General features: G+C 39.6%; 1 long non-coding RNA gene across 3 annotated transcripts in view; it reads left to right on the forward strand.

Moving 5' to 3' along the window:
• Nucleotides 1-1,387: 1,387 nt before the first annotated feature.
• LOC134299671 (uncharacterized) overlaps nucleotides 1,388-21,187 on the forward strand; it is a 39,218-nt gene continuing 19,418 nt past the window's right edge. For 2 of the 3 annotated variants that reach the window (XR_010006932.1, XR_010006934.1), the window contains exons 1-2: nucleotides 1,388-3,373; nucleotides 14,961-15,084. This is a non-coding gene — a long non-coding RNA (uncharacterized LOC134299671). The remainder of the gene's footprint in view (nucleotides 3,374-14,960; nucleotides 15,085-21,187) is intronic. The other variant, XR_010006935.1, reaches the window with a different exon arrangement.

Here is a 21,187-nt window from a genome sequence, read left to right on the forward strand (position 1 = left end):
GGAATCCTGAAAATCAAAAATTATCTACCAATTTTTAATGCTGCCATTTCTCCAACTGTAGCCCACAATATTAGAAATATAGATTTTATCACCTCTTCTGTAGCTAGGTAAGTGAAAATCACAATACAAGTGTGCAGTATACACTTCTTTCATTTTCAGGTAAAACCTCATAAACATATTATCTGAAAGCCATCAAAATCATTGATTTGATTTATAAAAATCAACCTTTGGGTACTTTTGGTTAAAATAATAAAGCAATTATCTTGATTGTGTACCATGATTGTACTTAAAACTGCATTGTTAATTTTCAACATCTTTTGACAAGGTACCCTATAAGCCAAAAATTAAAATGAGCAAAGCCCTTAATGCTAGTGTAGGGCCATTGATCCTGGAGGCCCTTTCCATGAGTTTGAATGTCCTTCTTTAGTTTACCATGTCTCCATTCTCTCTTTTCTTCTTTTATTTATCATTATTTTGTCCAATCAAAACATATATACCCTGGAAATCCAGCATTTCCCAATAATTTTCATACTTTCCAGGCTTCATCTTAGGATGGTATCACTAGACCATATGTTTTATACAGTTTTATTTAAACTATAAATCAAATCTTTCCATTTGTCTGTTTTCCCAGCACCCAAGTAAATGTAGACCTTTTAAAATGTAAAACCTTTATTTAACTGTAGAAATCACTTTTAACTTTTGATTAACCATGTGTATGTGATTTGAACCCCAGTTCCACTGTTCCTTTCTTAATGCTGTAAAGCAATGTTTGCACTTCCTTTTCCCTGTACCATTAATCATTAATTCTCTTGAAATGAGCAAATTCTGTTTATTCCAGAAATCTGAGGCTGCCAGCTCTGACTTTCTGAAACAAACATACATAGTCAGTAATCATTGACACAAAATTATGAATAACCAATGTCATCATTTCCAGCATGTGTTTTTTTTAATGTATTCCTTTTTTCCTATTCTGGTTCTTTTGAAAACTACAAAACACAAACAATATGTGCATATTATTTATTATTCAATTGATACTGTAACTCCCAATGTATTATGGCAATTGCAATTTTCTTCATAAACTTGGTCTTCTGTAGATGGTGGCCACTTTAAATTCCTGTTAAACTTAAACAAAGTTGTTAGTTCACTTGCCAGCCTTCAAAAAGGCTTTTTCTGATGTCTCCAGTACTTTCCTTATTCTCCTGCAATTTAAATAAATACAATTAACAATCATAAAAGTTCTCAGATCCTATACATGCATATCATCTTCTGAAGCCTTTTCTTTCCTGGATCACCTCCCCCCTTTGAATCTTGATCAAAACAGGAGCCTTTTCTCCTTTTTTTCTTTTTGGTTCTCCATGTCCTTTTGACTTTAGAGCCCTAATTCAAATATACCCAGTGGAAGAGGCCTGAGTGATTATAGTAAGATAACCCAGGATTTAAATAAAGCAGAATAAAACACAATGCTTTAACCATTAACTCCATATAACTGAAAGAGAAGGAGGAAACTGCTTAAACCATGTATCACAAACCCTCACTTTACTGTTATTATAAGATCCAAATAAAGGACTACTGAAATTCAGGAACACAGATACTAATATCACCTTTTTGTGAGGCAGGTCTCCTAACCTTTAAGAAGAAGGGAAAGGCCACCATTTCAAATATTCAAGTTTCTACATTATAGAACAACACAGATTTGCTTCAACATGAATCACAGTATACAACATAAATTTGGCTCCTGAATCACAAACATAAGAAGGCTCATGTTTGAACCACTGACCACATAACGGAACTGATAAAGAAACACAACATACAAACAATCTACAGATCTACTAAGAAAATCCAACAAATGCTATGTTCAGCAAAGGGCAAGAGAGATCCTCTCACCTCTGCAAGAGTCTACCGTATACCATGCAGCTGTTGACAAGTTCACATAGGGACCACCAAATGCAGCATTATAATAATAATAATAATAATAATAATAATAATAATAATAATAATAATAATAATAATACTTTATTTATATCCCGCCACCAACTCCCCACGGGGACTCGGGGCGGCTTACATGGGGCAGTTGCCCAAACACAAATCAAGGAACATGAAAGGCCCCACAGAGTAACTCAACCTGAGATGTCAGCCATAGCAAAGCACCTGATGAACCAACCTAGGCACAACATATTATATGAGAACACAGAAATGATGGAACACTTCAATAACCACCATGTCAGACTACACAGAGAAGCCACTGAAACCCACAAGCATGTGGACAATTTCAACAGAAAGGAGGAAACAATGAAAATGAACAAAAAACTGGCCACCAGAAATAAAAAAAACTCTAAAATCAGGAAAGCAAATAAAGAGCAACATTCAAAAAAACAGGGTGAATTCCAGACAAAAACCAATCAGGGGCAGCCAACACCTTTCAACAAAGGACCCCCTCCCAGGCAGTAACCAGCCAGGCCCCGAAACTACAAGGCCACTAAACACCAATCAAGGTGGCAAACCGCAACATTCACACGTGCCTCAAGCAGACAGGAGCTCCCTCTCTCCAAAATATTTAAAAATATATTACCTTTTCTTTTCTGACTTATAGCTGATTCAAAATCCCTCCTCTTCTAACAACAACTCTATTTCTCTTCTCACTTCACTTTTCCTTTGACACAAACTCTCTCCTGGCAATTTTGCTCCCAAACCTTTGCCTTTTTTTTTTTAACGCCTTTCATTTAAACCACAGCAATCTCTTCACTAACTTTCACTACAACCCATCTCTTCACTAACTTTCTTTAAACATTCTTAAACAACGTTTTAATCTCTTGAAGCTTTTTGCATCTATAAACAAAACCGTACAACAACAAGCTACTACACCAAGGATCCTTTTTCTTCCTTCATATGGGGATTCTGGGGATTCTAATCCACAGAAACCTCTTCAGCCTATTTCACTTTCCCCTCCAGTGCAATATTTGTATTTTCACTATCTTTTTCCTGGGCCGATGGCCAGGACATCACTCTTATCTGCTCAAAATTGACCTTTCACTTCTGGGCATAGCGCCCAGATTTTCCAAGTCCAGTCTCTTTTTACCTTTCATTAACAAATATTTTGTAAGAATGAAGATTTATTTCTACATCTCATTTCTAGCCATTTTTGTGGACTCCCTGTTCTATTTTCCTTAAGCTAAGTGTACTAGACTGCAACAAAAATGGAAATATGCTTGGATGGAAGGGCAACAGAGGCAAATTTTTGGTCTCTGAAGATCTTGGCTGGCCCATTACATTGACCATTCAAATGGTTATAGAATTTACTGACGTGTACAGAAGAAAAATCTAGTGGAATTAATGAAACCTGATGAAACAGGCAGAAAGACAACTCTTCACAGAGGTATGAAAATAAATGTGGATCACAGCTATCTTTTCATTGTGTAATTTTAAAATAGGAATCTGAAAAATCTTTACATAGCTTTCTTTTAAAACAACCTCTCCCTGTTGTGGTTGTGTGTGTGTGTTTGTACATACACAATTGCATTTCTGATAATCAATGCATATGCACAAAAGATATTTAAAATATGATGCTCACATGCATAAATATTTTTTCCTATTCCTAAGCATGCATTATTCAGGAGAAGTAACAAGGATCCTCCTTTAATACCTTTTTATAGTTTTATAAACAGTTATAGAGAAAGGGGTGACCATAAACAACGGTCAAAAACATAATACAGCTGACCTCAGCTGACACGCATATAGAATTATAGAATTGGAAGAGACCTTGTGGGCCATCCAGTCCAACCCCACCACCAAGAAGCAGGAAAATCACATTCAAAGCACCCTGACAGATGGCCATCCAGCCACACATTTCAATAGACTACTCAACTGCAAGTTTCTTTCTTTCAAAACACAGAAAAGCCTCTCTTCTTTCTAAAAATATTCAGCCAAATATACAGAGAATTTACAGTTTTTCACTTCACACATTTTCAAACATGCCGGCCTTGCACATACACATTCATTCTAAACAAACATAGTCTTTTTTGCTCTGACATTTTCTTACATACCTATGCATATTAACAAAGAAATAGTATTCCAGTATACAGTTAAGACCCTTTTGAAGATTTAACGCCGTTATAAATTTAAAGCTCATTCTAAACAATCCAATGAGAAATATTACAGTAGCCTGGCCAGGTCAAAAGTCCCCTGGACTTTTGTTTTTCTTTTATGTACACAGATGGGTCTTGCCACCAAGATCCCACTGTATTATCCTTTCGGTGGAGGAGAGCCTGCTCTATCAAGTTCCTCCAGGGACAAGTCCTCTAATTGGAGAAGCGCCTGCTCTATTAGGTTTCTCCAGGACTCTTTTATCTGCAGCTAAACGTCCCCTTTCCATACCTTCCCTGTGGATCGATCTTTTCCTGTCAGCGCTGGCCCTACTTGTTCTTGAAAACAACTTCTCAATGTCCCCACGACCCCAGTCGGTAGCAAGAGCAGGGAGGACGAGAGGGGGTTAGCGGCTTGTTATTTGTGGGTACCCTTCTCGCTTTTCCCCTGTGCGTTCTCCCTGCTCACCCCGAGTGGACGTCGGGTAGGCCCCGAAATGGCCTCTAGTCCCTTTCACACTCACCGGGCCCGATATCACGTCGGGGTCACCAATTTGTTGTGGAATTTCGTTTGGACGCGGGTGAAGAAAGGAGACTGACAGCAGAAGTTGTCTTCAAGATAGTTTACTTTTGGCCAAGAGCAGGTGACAATGTTAGCTAATGCCCAGAAAACGCAATGCCACACCTTGCCTGTAGTGGCTTTCCAATTTATACAATTTTACAGAGCATGCGCAGAAGCTAACTGACAATGGAATTTGCTGACTATTACAATCCTTTTGGACATGCGTAGTTGCCTTGTAACTTATATAACTCATTACTCATCACATCAGGTGAAGTGTCCATAGTTTGCTCCACGTATGCACTATCCTCAGGTGACATGTTCATAGTTCATCCAGCAGCCAAATCATTACTATAGTTTGCATGACCTTACATTGTGAGCAAAGAGCAAATGTCAGGCAGAACATGTCCTGTCAACACTTTCATGGAAAAACAAGATTTTTGAGTAAGGGTCATCTAGGTAAGGGATTATTAGGGTCTTTAAATAAAATATTCAAGAGCTGCTACATTAAAGGAAGCCTCAGGAAGACCTGCCCAGGAGAGGGAATGAAAGAGAATCACGCCTCCATCCAGTGTTGATGCCACTGACTGGCTGTAGCCTAGCTGTTGTTTGGTTTTTAGTCTTGGGCATATTGTCAGCTGCTCCTCCAATATCCTTGCTCTCAACTGGCCACCAAATGTCCACGAGGGGTGGGTCCCCACAGGAGGAAGGTGAGTTCTACATTGATGTGAAGGAGGTAGTGAATTCCTCCCTCCATAATGACAAAAAAACTTCAATATGATTTCAACCACTTGGTGTAGAAAGATGCATGTCACTATTTTTTTAAACTGAATACAGGATTCTCTGTTTTCTGCATATATGAATGCACCATTGACATTCCAGCAAGAGTTAATGGACCACACCATATTCTGATTTTCATTAATGGACATGTGTATCCTTTGAGTTTCATGAAAGCTGATGGAGGTCCACTCGGCCCTACACTCAGGACTATTTCTCCTTCTGGTCCATAGATGGATGGATGGATGGTTAGACAGATTATAAGTAGAAAGAATGAACATTTTTTTTAAAGCTGCATCTATGTTTATTTTATGCAAGAGCAGTAGTACTCTCTAATAAATTCACAAACATGACATGTGTCAAGGCCTACCAGACATTTATCCCCACGGGAGTTATTTGCCATAATTGCACTTAACAACAGTTATTCTCTTCATTGCACAATGCATCACTGTCTCACTGTGAGCTGAACGTGGACTTATATCTTTGACAAATAATTTGCCGAGAGTTCTCCTCCAGGAGCCTTGGCACTTGAATACGTTCCTTCATTATCCTCCTTGATTGCTGATTTCGCATGCACAGGCCCGGCTTGTCTCTTTCCAGTCTGTTTAGGTTGAATGGTACTTGTCAAGAGTTGCACATCATTTGGATTTAACTTCAGGCAGGCATTGCTGCCCTGGAGATTCTTGCGCTTATTCAAGGCTGGGGGGAAATTATTTTTTAAATGGATCTCTTTGCAGACAACACTGCTGCAACAGACTATGCTGCAGAATGTTGTTTTGAAGTATGGCATATTCTATAGTAATTCACAGTCATCTGCCAACAGATCACAGTGTGTGCACTTACTTTTGGGTGTGTGAAACCAGCAGTCCATTTTTTTGCTCATGTGCCTTGTTAAACTGGTGCTTTATTCTGTGAAGAAGGATCTTTTCGTTTAGTGGCATTCGCTCCCTGCAAGAATTCTAGAAGGAGGATTACATGGAGTTTTGAGCACCTCTTAAAAACATAGGCTGGCATCTTGCTCAGCACTTATGAGATCATAAGCTGGACTTGCATATATTGTGAGCAATCAAAAGTGACCCCACAAATTATTTTTGCAGAACCCTTGCCAAAGCATTTTTCAGATATTGGAAAAAGGGATGCTGGGAAATGACGCTTGCATGCTCTCCCAGTCATGGGATACTCTGGGCGTACAACTACACTGCAGAATTAATGCAGATTGACATCACTTTAGCTGCCATGGCTCAATACTATAGAATCATGGGAGTTGTAGTTTTAGTCTTTAGATTTTTCAGCCAAGGAGGTCTGGTGCCTTGCCAAATTACAAATCCCAGGTTTCCTTAAGAGCAGTTAAAGCAGAGTTTGTTTGTTTTTTCGTGTCAGGAACAACCGGGGTTGCTTCTGGAGTGAGAGAATTGGCCGTCTGCAAGGACGTTGCCCAGGGGACGCCTTGTGGGATGCTTCTCTCATGTCCCCGCATGGAGCTGGAGCTGAAAGAGGGAGCTCACCCACGCTCTCCCCGGGTGGGATTCAAACCTGGCAACTTTCAGGTCAGCAACCCAACCTTCAAGTCACGAGGCTTTTATCCCCTAGGCCACCGGAGTTGAACTGCATTAATTCAACAGTATAGATGTATCCTGGAACAAGCAGTTGGGGCAGGACTCCAAAGGTTCTGCTACAAGGTACTGGGCCCTTCCACAAAACCATATAACCCAGATTATCAAGGCAGATAATCCACAATATCTGCTTTGAACTGTGTTATCTGAGTCCACAGTGTCATATAATCTAATCCAATGTGGATGTTATACAGATGTGTGGAAGGGGCCACCATGTCCTCCCTCCCAGTTTGACAGGGACAATCCGGATTAATCCAAAATCATCCCATTTTGAAGATGCTTTCAAAATGTTCTAGTTTCTCTCACCTCATTTTCCCCACACTACACCCTTAGCTTCCTTCAACTGCAACAAAGTGAATTCAAATGCAATAGTAGTTTCAAATCAATTAACTTAGGAAGAGGGAGGATAGGGAGAGAAGTATCTTGATCTTCCCCAAAGACCCAGGCCCTTTTTACACTGTCATATAATTTAGATTATCAAAGCAGACAATCCACATTATTTTCTTTGAACTGGATTACGTGAGTCTACACTGCCAGATAATCCAGCTCAAAGCAGATAATCTGGATTGTATGCGGCAGTATAGATTTGCCCTCAAGGAAAAGCAAACTTCTGCAGATTCTCCTGGCTGGAGTGTTCTTCTTCATTAATAATGTTTGCCATTTTTACCATACTTGAATGCTGCTTAACCACCTGTGCTCAGGATTTCATCTGTGAAATGTTGGAAGGTCTAAAGCAGTGGTTCTCAACCTGTGGGTCCCCAGATGTTTTGGCCTCCAACTCCCAGAAATCCTAACAGCTGTTAAACTGGCTGAGATTTCTGGGAGTTGTAGGCCAAAACACCTGGGGACCCACAGAATGAGAACCACTGTTCTAAAGCATCCAGCATTTCTAAGCAAATGCAGCATTTGTGTGCATAATATTTTGAAAGCATATTGTATCTCAGGGTTGTTGTATGTCTTTCGGGCTGTGTGGCCATGTTCCAGAAGCATTCTCTCCTGACGTTTCGCCCACATCTATGGCAGGCATCCTCAGAGGTTGTGTACCTCACAACCTCTGAGGATGCCTGCCATAGATGTGGGCGAAACGTCAGGAGAGAATGCTTCTGGAACATGGCCACACAGCCCGAAAGACATACAACAACCCTGTGATCCCGGCCATGAAAGCCTTCGACAACACATATTGTATCTTCTCAGCAAACGACAGCCAGTTCTTCAAAATTCTGCTCATGCTTCTCCAAAAGCATCCTCAGCTCCTCAGCACTTCGTGTGTTGCTAAGGTGAGTTCAGAGGATGCTTTGAAGGGCTGCAGTTTGCTGATTGAAGCCATGCAAATTCTCCACTGAACTGGTTGAAAGAAGAGACTTGCATGGTTTTCATTAAATATGAAAAAGCTACACAGAAACACTGGGGAGATTTATTTTGTTTTTAAAAGAGTAATCCAGGGACAATGGAAATGAATACCTGCAGCAGCTGATAAACAGAATTAAAAGTCAATTGGCCCCACGTGAACATAGCTGGTTCCTCCCCTCCCCCATTTCATATATACTGTACACAGAAAATTCTTGAATTCAGAAGGAATAATGATCTACAAAATGGCTCAGTGTATGTGTTACGTACTAAGTCCTTTACATTTTTCTGGGGTTATTGATGGACTCTTATAATATTTTTAAAAAATGGAACTGGCAACACAAAATGTTGTTCTGTGGAGTGAAATCTGTGGAAAGTGCATGCAACCAACCATTGCCCTTTCCTGGTTACTCATGCCCCCCCTTCTCCTTGGTCTTCCTTTTTCTCTCTAGAGGTGGATCTACACTGTAGAATTAATGTTGTTTGACACCACTTTAATTGCCCTTGTTCAATGCTGTGGAAGCTAGGGAGTTGCGGTTTTGCAAGTTCTTTAAAGTGCTGGAGCCCCACCGAACGACAATGTTTCCATAGCATTGAGCCATGCAGTTATAATGGTTTCAAACTGCATTAATTTTTTTTTATTTTACAGTATAAATACACCTTAAGAGTTGGTCATCATTCCATTCCTCCTTGTGCTTGGTCAAAACTCATTGAGCTTTTGAAGGGGGGGGGGGGAGCTGTGGATGGGGAGAGATTTTATTTTCCTTTATAGCCCACCCCCCTTAAGAGTCTTCAAATCTTGGGTTTACCTCAATAATTTTTTTAACTTTCCTTTTGCGAAGAGTTGTGCAAGATATTTAGGCTTCACATCAATTTTTAAGCTACCTTTCAGGATTGTAATCTTTTCAGTGAAGTTCATAGCATAAAACCATATGAATGTAGTAATTAAATCATGGGCAATTTTCAATCATATATCAGGTTAAAATATTTGTCCACAGTGGGTAACACAAAGGTATTCAATTACAAGGTAGGAAGAACAGACTAGTCATACAAACCCATGGAAACACAACCACAAATGATGTTGCTACATCCCCTTTGGAAGGAAATTCCTTAGTACAGACAGCCCTCAAGTTATGAATAAGATAGGTTTTGAAGGTTTGTTCTAAAGTTGGATTTGTTTGTGAGTCAGAACAGGTACATGTTTTAAAATGCAATTCCAGCCAAATATATATAGGCTTTTAGATAGAACAGGGAAGGGTAACACATCTGGGGTGTTTGCTTTGTTGTCATGTCCCTGTTCAGAATATTTCACCGCACTTTCTGTTCCTGTGATAACTGGATTTAGAAAAATTTGGCTTGTTGGGGAAACAAGGATTGGTGACAAACCTTCAGTAAGGACATGTTTTCCCTATGATAACTGTAACGGATCTTGCCCATCTTATAAGGTTGGTAAGTGGTCCACCTTAAAGGATTGATGTGTGGCCATTTTGTAAGCAGGCTGATGATGTAGCCATTTTGCAGGCCTTACTTGCAGAAGCTCATCAGATCCAGGGGGAGGAGCAGTCAGGCAGCCATTACAATAGGTGCAGTCTGATTGGCTGATGCAAATGAAAGTTGTTTAGCAACTGGAGATGGGCAGAGCCAAAGTGACAGTTTGAGCCAAGCATCCAGAGAATTCTTTTTCAGTTGGAGTTTGGAATTCAGGCAGTTAGGAGTTGGAGTTTGGAATTCAATCAGTTAGCAGTTGTTTTTTTTGGAAATCAGTCAGTTGGGAACTGTGTTTTGAAAAGGAAGCCTCTTTGAGGAAATATGGTTAAAGTCTTCAGGAAAGGAAGGGCTGCAAACTATATTGTGAACTCTATAGTCTAGAGTGTTGGTGCTAAAATCCCAGGAGAAGGGGATTTAAAGGTAAATTGCCCTGTTTGTGTTTCCTTGGTGAAGGAACCTATTTACACAGAAACCAAGATATAAGACAATCCTTTGAAGAAAAAATCATAAGCCTTTAATGAAAACACTAAGCATCTTTACTGTTCAATGTTAATGAAACCATCACACATATTTACTGTTCAAACTACAAATAAACATGTTCTTATTTTTCTTCTCATAAAGTGTCTTGTGTCTCTCTCTAAATATCCAAAAGTGACATGGTTAACTTCCAAGATCAGACAGTATCTTTCTCTTTTGGAGTATCATTATTATCTTTATTTATATACCACTTTTTCTCCCCATGGGAACTCAAGGTAGCTAACATTTATCCACACTAGACAGTTTAAAAAGAGCAATACAAAAGTTAAAAACAATTAAATTAGGCTGAAAAATTCTGAACTTGGGATGATATTTGAAGTTAAGTGAGCATTGCCTCCACAGATTAACTTAAACTCAAATTAGGTACAGAACAGTGTGGGCAGTTTAGATAACCCAGGATACAAGCAGATTAAAACTTTAAAAGTCAAACTTTGAACTGATGCCAGAAACACACAACCAAATAGCCATTGCAATTGCTGTGGGACTGGTGTAAGGTCACCATATTGTCTAGTGTCAACTTGGACTGGAGGTATTAACTGAAAGATCTATGTTGTCATTCTAGGTGGTTCTTCATATAGCATTGCACTATAATGAAATATGTTATGTAACGAGGTCATACTTACCTGACATCAGATCCTTGATAGGGTTGCAGATAAGATCTCATCTCTATATATTAAAATCAAGTATACCTGTCTGTCTCACAAAGGATGTTGCTAGGCAAAGTGCCCCTCAATGCTTGAGGGGAAGGGAAGAAGGAAGAAAGAGCCTCAAAGAACCAGGTTACCATGGAGGCCCTGTGAGGCTCTCAGAGCTGGAGATGGGAGAAAGTGGATGGAAAGGAAAGAAAGAAAGAGAAGAAGAAGGGAAAGAAAGGAATTGAGAAGAAGGGATGAGAAAGAAAAAGGAGGGAAGGAAGAGAAAAGAAAGGGGGAATATGACAGGAGAGAAAGGCAAAGAAGAGATAAAAGCAGCAGGGCAATTACCACTCCAACACCCAAGCAATGATGGGTATATCTGCTAGTTCTGAATAAAGTTGAGAAAAGGCATTTGTTGCTACTATGGCTATATTATTTATTTACAGCATTTATATTCCGTCCATCTCACCCAGAAGGCGACTCAGGGCAGATCACAGAACACATATATGGCAAACATTCAGTGCCGATTATAACTATGACAAGACAGACAACAGATTGAAGTATATATAGGCTTTCCCATCTTTCTGCATCTTTGGAGGCTATGCTCGGTTCTGGCCACTAGAAGATGCTGTCGCTCCATCTCCCTGCAGAAGAGTTTTCTTTATTTGTAAACTTCCTCTTTTTTCTGATCAAAACGCTGAAGCTAAATAAATACCTTCCCGCTTTTAATGCAGTTCCTATTTATCTACTCACATTTGTTTTTGAACTGCTAGGTTGCAGAAGCTGACCTGGGCTTCAAACTGTCAACCTTCTGGCTGGTAAGATTATTGCAGCTTGGTGATTAACCTGCTGTGCTAAAGTCACAGTCAACAATGTTTGGAGGACATGCCAGGTTACCATACTGATCCATGAAGGAAAGTATAACCATGACCATAACACCAATTGCATCCTTCTGTCAGGAGGAAACTGCCTTCTTCTCTGTGAATAAGTGTTTCAGTTACTTATATTTGTTTGAGTTTTTCATTTATATTTAACTTATGGATTTTGTAAGGGTGAATCTCAGGGAAGCTAAGTTAGCAATATCTTGAAGTACTCCTTAAAATGGGCAATTAATCCCCATTTGATTCATGCTAGATACTCCAAAACTGAGATTTACAAGAGAAACATGCTAAAAAAATAACCTAGCAGAAAACAGCAAGCATGATAGATGAGTGTGCTCGAATTACAAATTACACAAAGCCTCCCTGCAGTTTGAAATCATAAAATCAAAACAATTATTGAATAAAATACTTTTATCTCCTGCAAGGTTCAGGTTTATCCAACCAAGTATAAATCTCAGTGGGTGGCATTCCTGTTTTATGTTCATAGTTCTGCAACTTTTAGAGAATAAATTTCACAGTGAAACTTGAACTGCAATATCCTGGTTTATGGATATACATTTTGGCAAACTTTTGTGTTGCAACACTCAGGCTTGTTGAGGATGGAGTTGGAAAATGGCATTCTTTTTTTAGAAAGCTGATTGTGGTATAAAAAGGAGTGATTTTGTATGCATATATTTCTGATTTTTCTTCTGGTAAAAAGATTTGATAGATATCAATATTCCCCATTCCTATTTCTACAAAACAAAGTACAGAAGAATTACTTTTGACTGCTTGCTGTAGTTAAAAAAAAACATTCCCAAGTTGTGCATACCACAAAAAATCATGGTTTTGCTGTTTCTGCCCCCTTACCTTGATATGTAGACAATCTATTTTAATATTCTCATTTTACACTGTAGTCAAAAATACAGCTGAGAAAAAATGAAAATCTCTGAGAATTGGCCTATTTAAAGCACTATGTATTATTACTTTTTAAAAAATGGAGCCCTTGGTGGTGCAGTGGGTTAAATCCTTGTGCCAGCAGGACATCTGACTGAAAGGTTGGCGGTTCGAATCCAGGGAGTGGGGTGAGCTCCTGTCTGTCAGCTCCAGCTTCCCATGTGGGAACATGAGAGAAACCTCTCACAGGATAGTAAAACATCCGGGTGTTCCCTGGGCAACATCCTTGCAGATGGCCAATTCTCTCACACCAGAAGCAACTTGCAGTTTTTTAAGTTGCTCCAGACATAAAAAAAAAACCTTTATAAATGTTTCTCCTGTCAGTATGGGGGAATCAGGAGAGAATCTACCTGTAGCAGAAAACTGTGGGTGCATCTGTATGGCAGAATGAATTTAATTTCCATATGGAATAGTGTTGTTGTAGTTTTACAAGATCTTTTCTGCCAAAAAGTTCTAGTGTCGCATCACATTACAACTTCTGTAATTCCGTACCTTTGAGTCATGGAAGTTAAATTGGTGTCAAACTGCATTAATTCTACAATGTGGAGGTACTGTACACTGTGAAGATGTGTATAATGACTTATTAGGAATGTTCACTCTAAATTGATTCCCAATATTCTTTGTGGTTTGCAAGTTGAAGTTAGCTGAAGAAATGGATTATGTTTCCAGATGGATGATATGCATCCTTATCTTGAATCAACCTACTGCTGCCTTAGCAAAGTCATTTTACCCATTAAGAGAAAGTGAGGGATACCAATGAACTGTGTTCTTAATTTTACGTGCATCTGTCCCATTGTATTTGTGTTGTGGGGGGGGGGGGGTATGTTGTCTTATGTTTCAGATTAATTTGCACTTTAGTCCTTTGCATATTACACTGAATAACAAGGGAGCACCATCCTTTGATGCTTCCTTTCCCTCTGGTTTTTCTATAATATGCAAAAGCTACTTTTCAATCGCAAGGCAAATTAGGCAGTTGCCTGGGCACCATCCTCTCCTCCTCCCAGGGTAGCTCTGCCCGCCTTCGGCCTAGGCCCGCCTTCGGCCATGGGTCCGCCTTCGGCCTGTGGCCGCTTTTGGGGCCTGTGGCTGCCTTCCGCCTGTGGCTGCCTTTGGGGCCTGGCTCAGGGCCAGGCCCGCCTTAACCCACACCTATGGCAGGCATCCTCAGAGGTTTTGAGGTCTGCTGGAAGCTAGGTAAGTGGGGTTTATATATCTGTGGAAAGTCCAGGGTGGGAGAAAGAATTCTTTTCTGTTTGAGGCTAGTGTGAATGTTACAATTGGCAAGCTTGATTAGCATTTAATGGCCTTGCAGATTCAAAGACCGGCTGCTTCCTCCCTGGGGGCATCCTTGGTTGGGAGGTGTTAGCTGGCCCTGATTGTTTCCTGTCTGGATTTCCCCTGTTTTCAGAGTGTTGTTCTTTATTTACTGTCCTGATTTTAGATTTTTTTTGAATGCCAGGGGCCAGATTCCCTTTTGGTGGCGTTTTAATTATCTGCCTTGGTATTCTGGGTTATATGGCTGTGTGGAAGGACCCTCACTGCTCTTCCACACAGCCATATAACTCAGAATATCAAAGCAGAATAACCCACAATATCTGCATTGAACTGGGTTATCTGAGTCCATACTGCCCTATATCCCAGTTCAATGTTTGGTGCTAAATTCACAAATATAGTAATTCCTACATAACATTACCATGTATTGAACTGCTTTTTCTGTTGAAAAACATAATTTGTAAAATCATAATGTAATTTGATGTTTAATAGGCTCTTCCTTAATCCCTCCTTATTATCCAACATTTTCGCTTATCCAACGCTTTTATTTTTCAGTGATTGGTTTGGGGGGGGGATGTGCCAAAATTCTGTTCGTTTACACTTGAAAATTACCTAGGACCGGCTCTGAAGGCAAGCCATCCCTGAATCCTATAATATGACTAATATAATTAAGAAACTTTTGCCCAGGGTGTGTTATCCTCTGCATCTGAAATGCATTGTACAATAAATGCTGTATCATATATAAGTTTCTCTGTTCTGATGATAGTGCCAAGTCCAGTCTGGATGGCTGATCAAACCAAATCAAACCCAATCTTGCTTTCTATTTTGCCCTGAAGTTCCAGAACTTCCAGCAAACTGCAGACTATCCGTCAACTTTGTCCAAAGTGGAGCAAATTCAGTTTAAGCAACCACCTCCAAAAGTTGGAGTGTATCATGGGGACAACTAGCAATATATTAAGGGTGAGTCTAGATTTTTCATAGTTACATTTCAGAAGTGAAACATTCAAATCATTTTTTCCTGTAACAAGCAACATTGAGATGTTAATTTTAATTAGCTTCAAAAAAAGGCATTTGAAAGGGTTTCCTCCTGATTTCCTATCATTCTGTAATTGCCAGGACTCAAAATAGTTTTGAACTGTAATGAAAAATACACAAGTAATAACATGAGTTATTTTTCAACACTGGTTTAGATAGTGCAGTGGGAGATGTAACTCTGCAACAAAACTATGATATATCTCCCAGTGCAATACTCTCCAAATCCACTTCTCACTCAGTGTGGTGCCCCAACTGTGGATAATTCTGTGATGATGGGAGGGAACAAAGATGTACCAAGCTATTTACTTGTGGTGGACACATAATGCTAATATAATATTTAGGAATCTCTTATGGTGTCCTGGTTCTTTCTACTCCCTACTGATGTGGAAGTGGCTATTTGGAGGAAGGGGTGCACATGGAAATGGTTTGCAGGGGAGATTTTGGCCATGCAGTTGGAACAGAATTCCATCTTACATAACCATAATAAAGGTGGGTTATGATGGAGTATAATGGACTTACACCATCATAACTCACAAGCAGGCTGCTAACTCTTGTGCCAAAAATTTATAATACGCTGATGACACCATACTAGTTATAGAAAAGTATAATAGACACTTTCTTATGATGAGGCCAGAATTTTGAAAAACTATTTTTTTGGGAATAGTGTTTCTAGAACCACAACGTTATGGTTCCACTTTTGACAGTGTTCCATGTACAATAGTCCTCTTGCAGCTATCCAAATATGTCATATCATCACAGGAAATGGGTGAACCTGCTGTGAATTCTAGATTATATAGTGGCACAAAGCAGTTACAAATATGTAACCTAGAGTAATGCATTCACGGCAGGTTCATATTCAGGATCTCTCCATATTAACTGCTTTAGGGAGTATGTAGGGACTGAGAGATGCCTCCAAACCCTTTTCAGACAGCAGTCTCTGTAGGATATGGGGTCTGTGAAATTGTCAGCTGACTGACAATTTCACCCATCCCAAAAATGATTTCTATTTTGAGGGGGAATTGCAACAGGGACCTGTTTCTGCCTGTCACACTGGAGATCATTCAGGAGAAGGGATGGGACTATCAGTCAGCTGCTTTCCAATCAACAGGGGAAGAGATTCTTGTTTCTTGCTGCAGCTGCTATACAGTGAGTCATTGTAGCTGAACTTTTAGTTAACCAAGGGCCAGGAGCGGCCCTAGTTTTTTTCAGTATGTATGCAAACCTAGGGCCGCCCCTCCCCCCAAATTATACCCCCCACAACTTACCGGTGGTGGTGGCAGCGGCAGCAGTGGTGGTGGTGGCAGCGACCATTGGGTCACTCACTGCGGAACAAGGAAGTACTTGCTATTCTCACGATATTTCGCAATATTTTTGTGAGATCTTGCAAAATCTCGCGCAAATGGCAAGTACTTCCTTGTTCCACAGCGAGTGACCCAATGGTCACTGCCGCCGCCGCCGGTGCTTTGAGAGTGCCCAGCAAGGGCTGCGCCTGAAGCGGCGGCTTCATGGGCCTCCATTAAGAACCGGCCCTGCCAAGGGCCAATTAAACTTTAGTATAGGAAGAGTGAAGCTTCAATATGGCTGTTATATGGCCGTTTCTTAAAAACTTAAAGCAGTAAGAAGGGTAAGCAAATTTTTCCAAATGTTAAATTAAAATATTGTTCCAGTAAGAAAGGCAAGGGCCAACAAAAATGAATTGGTGGGCCGCATGCAGCCTGTGACTTGCAGGTTCGACCACACTGCGTAAGTGAAGACTGTGGGCGGTCAGGTTTAGAATCACTACTTAGCTATCTAATTAAGGTGATTAAATAGCTAGGTAGATGATACAGAATTCTTGTCATTGAATTTCTGAATACAGAATGAAACATCTCAGCCTGTTTCTGAGACTGATTGTTATGGAAAGCATGTGGAAGGATGCAACACTTTAAAAATCCAGAAACTTAGAACACAGTCAAATTCCTTGCATCTAAAAACTTTCAGGGAGAAGGTTTCTGACATTGCATGATCCTCTCAAATATCGTGCTGTATTTTCCCTTGAGCCATGTGTTTCTCTTGTAAAATCAACATATTTCCCGCATTAATATATGATGCGCACATTTATGTCTTTATAATCATTACCAAAAATTATCATCATTGACACCTGCCAGTCCTACATGGGACAAGCTCCCTGACCCTTACATAAAAGGGATCCTTAACAATAAGGAACACCTGGCAACCCTAATCCACAAGTATTTTCGTTTAACATATATTGATTTTTATTTTTCCCTGTGCAGGTTCCAAAGCGACCTACAATATTTCAAAAACAGGCGATAGTTAAACATTGTGTAATCAAACGTTAATAAGGACTTATATAGCAGTTCAATTAAAAGTAAAAAAATCAACATATAGATTAGAAACAGAGATTATAATTTTAAAAGATAAAAACATAACCCCATGACAAATGTTTTTGGTTTCACAGATTTTTAAACCAAAGGCCTGCCTGAATAAGGAAGTGTTTGTCTTAGCTTTTCAATAGAAGGGCAGAATGCAGTGTTTTCTGTACATTAAATTGATTGGCCGATCAGTATCTAGTGAAAAATGGAGAGGTTTATATCTTCACATCATTTTTATCCATTTATTGATGCTTGCTTCTCTCAGGATTGACATTGCTTGGGTTGAATTAAGTCAATCCCACCTTTTTCATAACAAACTCTTGCCTTTTTCTGAAAAATACATTGAGGAATCAATTGTGCTTGAAGTAAACTCATATGGGGGGAATGTGGTGGGGAAAGAAGAAAAATGAGCATTTGGTGTATATATGTTACATATTCATGACTATGCGAACAGTTGGCATGGTAACCCTTTCCATTGTGGTCTTTCGCAGTTCCCCGAAGTAGTCCAGTATTAGTTTAAAACACCCAACCATGAAGTCTCCACTAAGCATAAGCATACGTGTGGGTGCTTTCAAGCTGAGATCTCTCTCTGAGTCAAGGGAATGAATTTGCAACATGCTGGTTTGGGGATTCTGTTTCACATTAATGGACATTCAAGACCTCATTAAAAGTCCAGGTTGCATCATAAGATTTTTTTAAAAACTAATTCAGTATAATACTGCGAAATCTATCACTGGCGGGCACTGAATATGGAAAGGGAGAGCTTTGTATAAAATAATTACAAAATATTGGTACTGTATAGTGTTTTATAGGTCCAGAATGTATACCTTCACCCCAATAGTTTTGTGCTTATGTTCTGCTCATTTATTTTGAGGCCACTGAATATGGGTAAAGACTGAAAGCTGAGCAGTGTAGTGTTCTGTCCTATTACTATTTGCATGAGGGTTATACATTTTACATAGAGTCAGAGGTGACCAAATGTTGAAAGTAAAATCAAATATCTATATATGTATTCTTTTTCATTTTCAATTAAATTAAAATAAATACATATCAAAATTTGCAAGTTTTATATATTTACTATGATATGGGATTTCCATGTCATAGTATGGAACTTATTTTATTCCAATGTTTACAGCCCAACCATGGTGCCAGTAATTTGCTGCCACAATTAGAGGATCACAGCTTGATTGAGTCTGAATTGATGTTTTATATGTTGCATGTATTTTATTTTATTGTATTTTATATTGTGTTCACTTTTATGTTTGTTTATTTTTAGTTTGTTTTATGTTTGTTTTTTGTGCCATCTATAAACCACCCTGAGTCCCTTTGGGAAGATGGTGGTGGGATATAAGACTAAAGCTATTTATTATTAATTATTATTATTATTATTATTATTATTATTATTATTATTATTATTATTATTATTCTGCAGCCTATTCACAGTGATATTTGTCCCCTTCTGAATGTGTCTACAGATCCTCTGTGTCATACCACAAATATAGAGAGCTACAGAAGTTGTCATTTTAAACAAGCCTGAATTGTATTGAGCTATTGCACTGATTCCCAAATTTAGGTTCTCAGTGGGTTTTGGACTTCAACTACCTGAATTCTTTGCCAGCATGGTTTGCAGTAAAGATTATTGGAGAGAAAGTCCAAAACATCTGGAGAATCAATGTATAGGAATTGCTGAACTAAATGACTGTTTAGATCTTTCTGTGAAATATTTGGTTCTCATAGACCTAACTTGTGTACATTTTGTATGTTTGCTTTTTTCATACACTTTCAGGCAATTGCTGCCCTTCCTCATCTTCTCCCTTCCACAGTTTTCAGAAAAAGAGCGGAGCATCATCAGGGCCTAACTGGGGCACCTTCTACACAGTTAAATAAAATCCCACATTTTCTGCTTTGAACTGAAACATATGGCAGCGTGGACTCTGATAACCCAATACAAAAGCAGATATTGAGGGATTTTCTGCCTTATTCTGGGTTATATGGCTGTGTGAATATAAAGGCTTCAAGAGACTTGCTAGGACTCAAATTGGTCAGGGGTTATTGTTAATAAGCCTTCCCCTAACAATTAGCTGAAATTTACTTTATGTTCAACCCATTAGATGAAGTTGTCAGTGAGAGGGCTCTTGAACCTTTCATGATTGCATAGAAGAAGAAATTTCAGCAGGTGTTGCTGGTTACTAGGTTGCATGATTTCTTCAGATGAACACATCCAATTCCTTCAACCAGGAATTTGTTTTTCATGCTTATTACTAGCTGCATTTCTTTCTCCTGAACTTGCACCAATTTGTACCTATTTAAAAATTGCTTGCTTTGTTTCCTTCAAGATATGAGCAGTGAAATGACTCTCACTGTCATCTCTGTTGTGAAAAAAGCAAAATCTCAGAAGCAGAGAGATCCCTATTTATGTAGGGGCTTTCTACATGGGTAAGATCTTTGATTTTCCAAGATTGTTACTCACATAGAGAGACTCCAAATGAATAGAAGTATCTCCTCTTGGCATCTCTCATATGGGAACACCTGGCCGCTCTAAACGAATTCAAGTCCCCAGGGCCAGATCAGCTACATCCTAGAGTATTGAGGGAACTAGCGGAAGTTATTTCAGAACCACTGGCAATTATCTTTGAGAGTTCTTGGAGAACGGGAGAAGTCCCAGCAGATTGGAGGAGGGCGAATGTGGTCCCTATCTTCAAGAAGGGAAAAAAGGACGACCCAAACAATTACCATCCGGTCAGCCTCACGTGAATACCAGGCAAGATTCTGGAAAACATTGTTAAGGAAGTGGTCTGCAAACACTTAGAAACAAATGCGGTCATCGCTAATAGTCAACATGGATTTACCAAAAACAAGTCATACCAGACTAATCTGATCTCTTTTGTTGATAGAGTTACAAGCTGGGTCGATACAGGGAACGCCATGGATGTAGCGTACCTGGATTTCAGTAAGGCCTTCAACAAAATCCCCCACGACCTTCTGGGGGATTTACAAACTAGTAAAATGTGGGCTAGGCAAGACTACGGTTAGGTGGATCTGTTATTGGTTAAGCGAACGAACCCAAAGGGTGCTCACCATTGCGTCTTCTTCATCCTGGAAAGAAGTCACGAGTGGAGTGGGGTTCTGTCCTGGGCCCGGTTCTGTTCAACATCTTTATTAACAACTTAGATGAAAGGTTAGAAGGCACGATCATCAAGTTTGCAGACGACGCCAAACTGGAAGGGATAGCTAACACTCCAGAAGACAGGAGCAGAATTCCAAATGATCTAAACAGATTGGAGAGATGGGCCGAAACTAACAAAATTAAGTTCAACAGTGACAAATGGAAGATACTCCACTTAGGCAGAAAAAAATGGAATACAAAGATACAGAATGGGGGACGATGCCTGGCTCGACAGCAGTACGTGTGAAAAAGACCTTGGAGTCTTTGTGGATAACAAATTAAACATGTGCCAACAATGTGATGCGGTAGCTAAAAAAGCCAATGGGATTTTGGCCTGCATCAATAGGGGAATAGCGTCTAGATCCAGGGAAGTCATGCCACCCCTCTATTCTGCCTTGGTCAGACCACACCTGGAATACTGTGTCCAATTCTGAGTCCCCGGCGGGGTGAGAAGAGCGGGATATAAATGAAGATAATAATAATAATAATA

Source organism: Anolis carolinensis, chromosome 1 (genome assembly GCF_035594765.1).
Source record: "Anolis carolinensis isolate JA03-04 chromosome 1, rAnoCar3.1.pri, whole genome shotgun sequence".
NCBI lineage: Eukaryota > Metazoa > Chordata > Lepidosauria > Squamata > Dactyloidae > Anolis > Anolis carolinensis.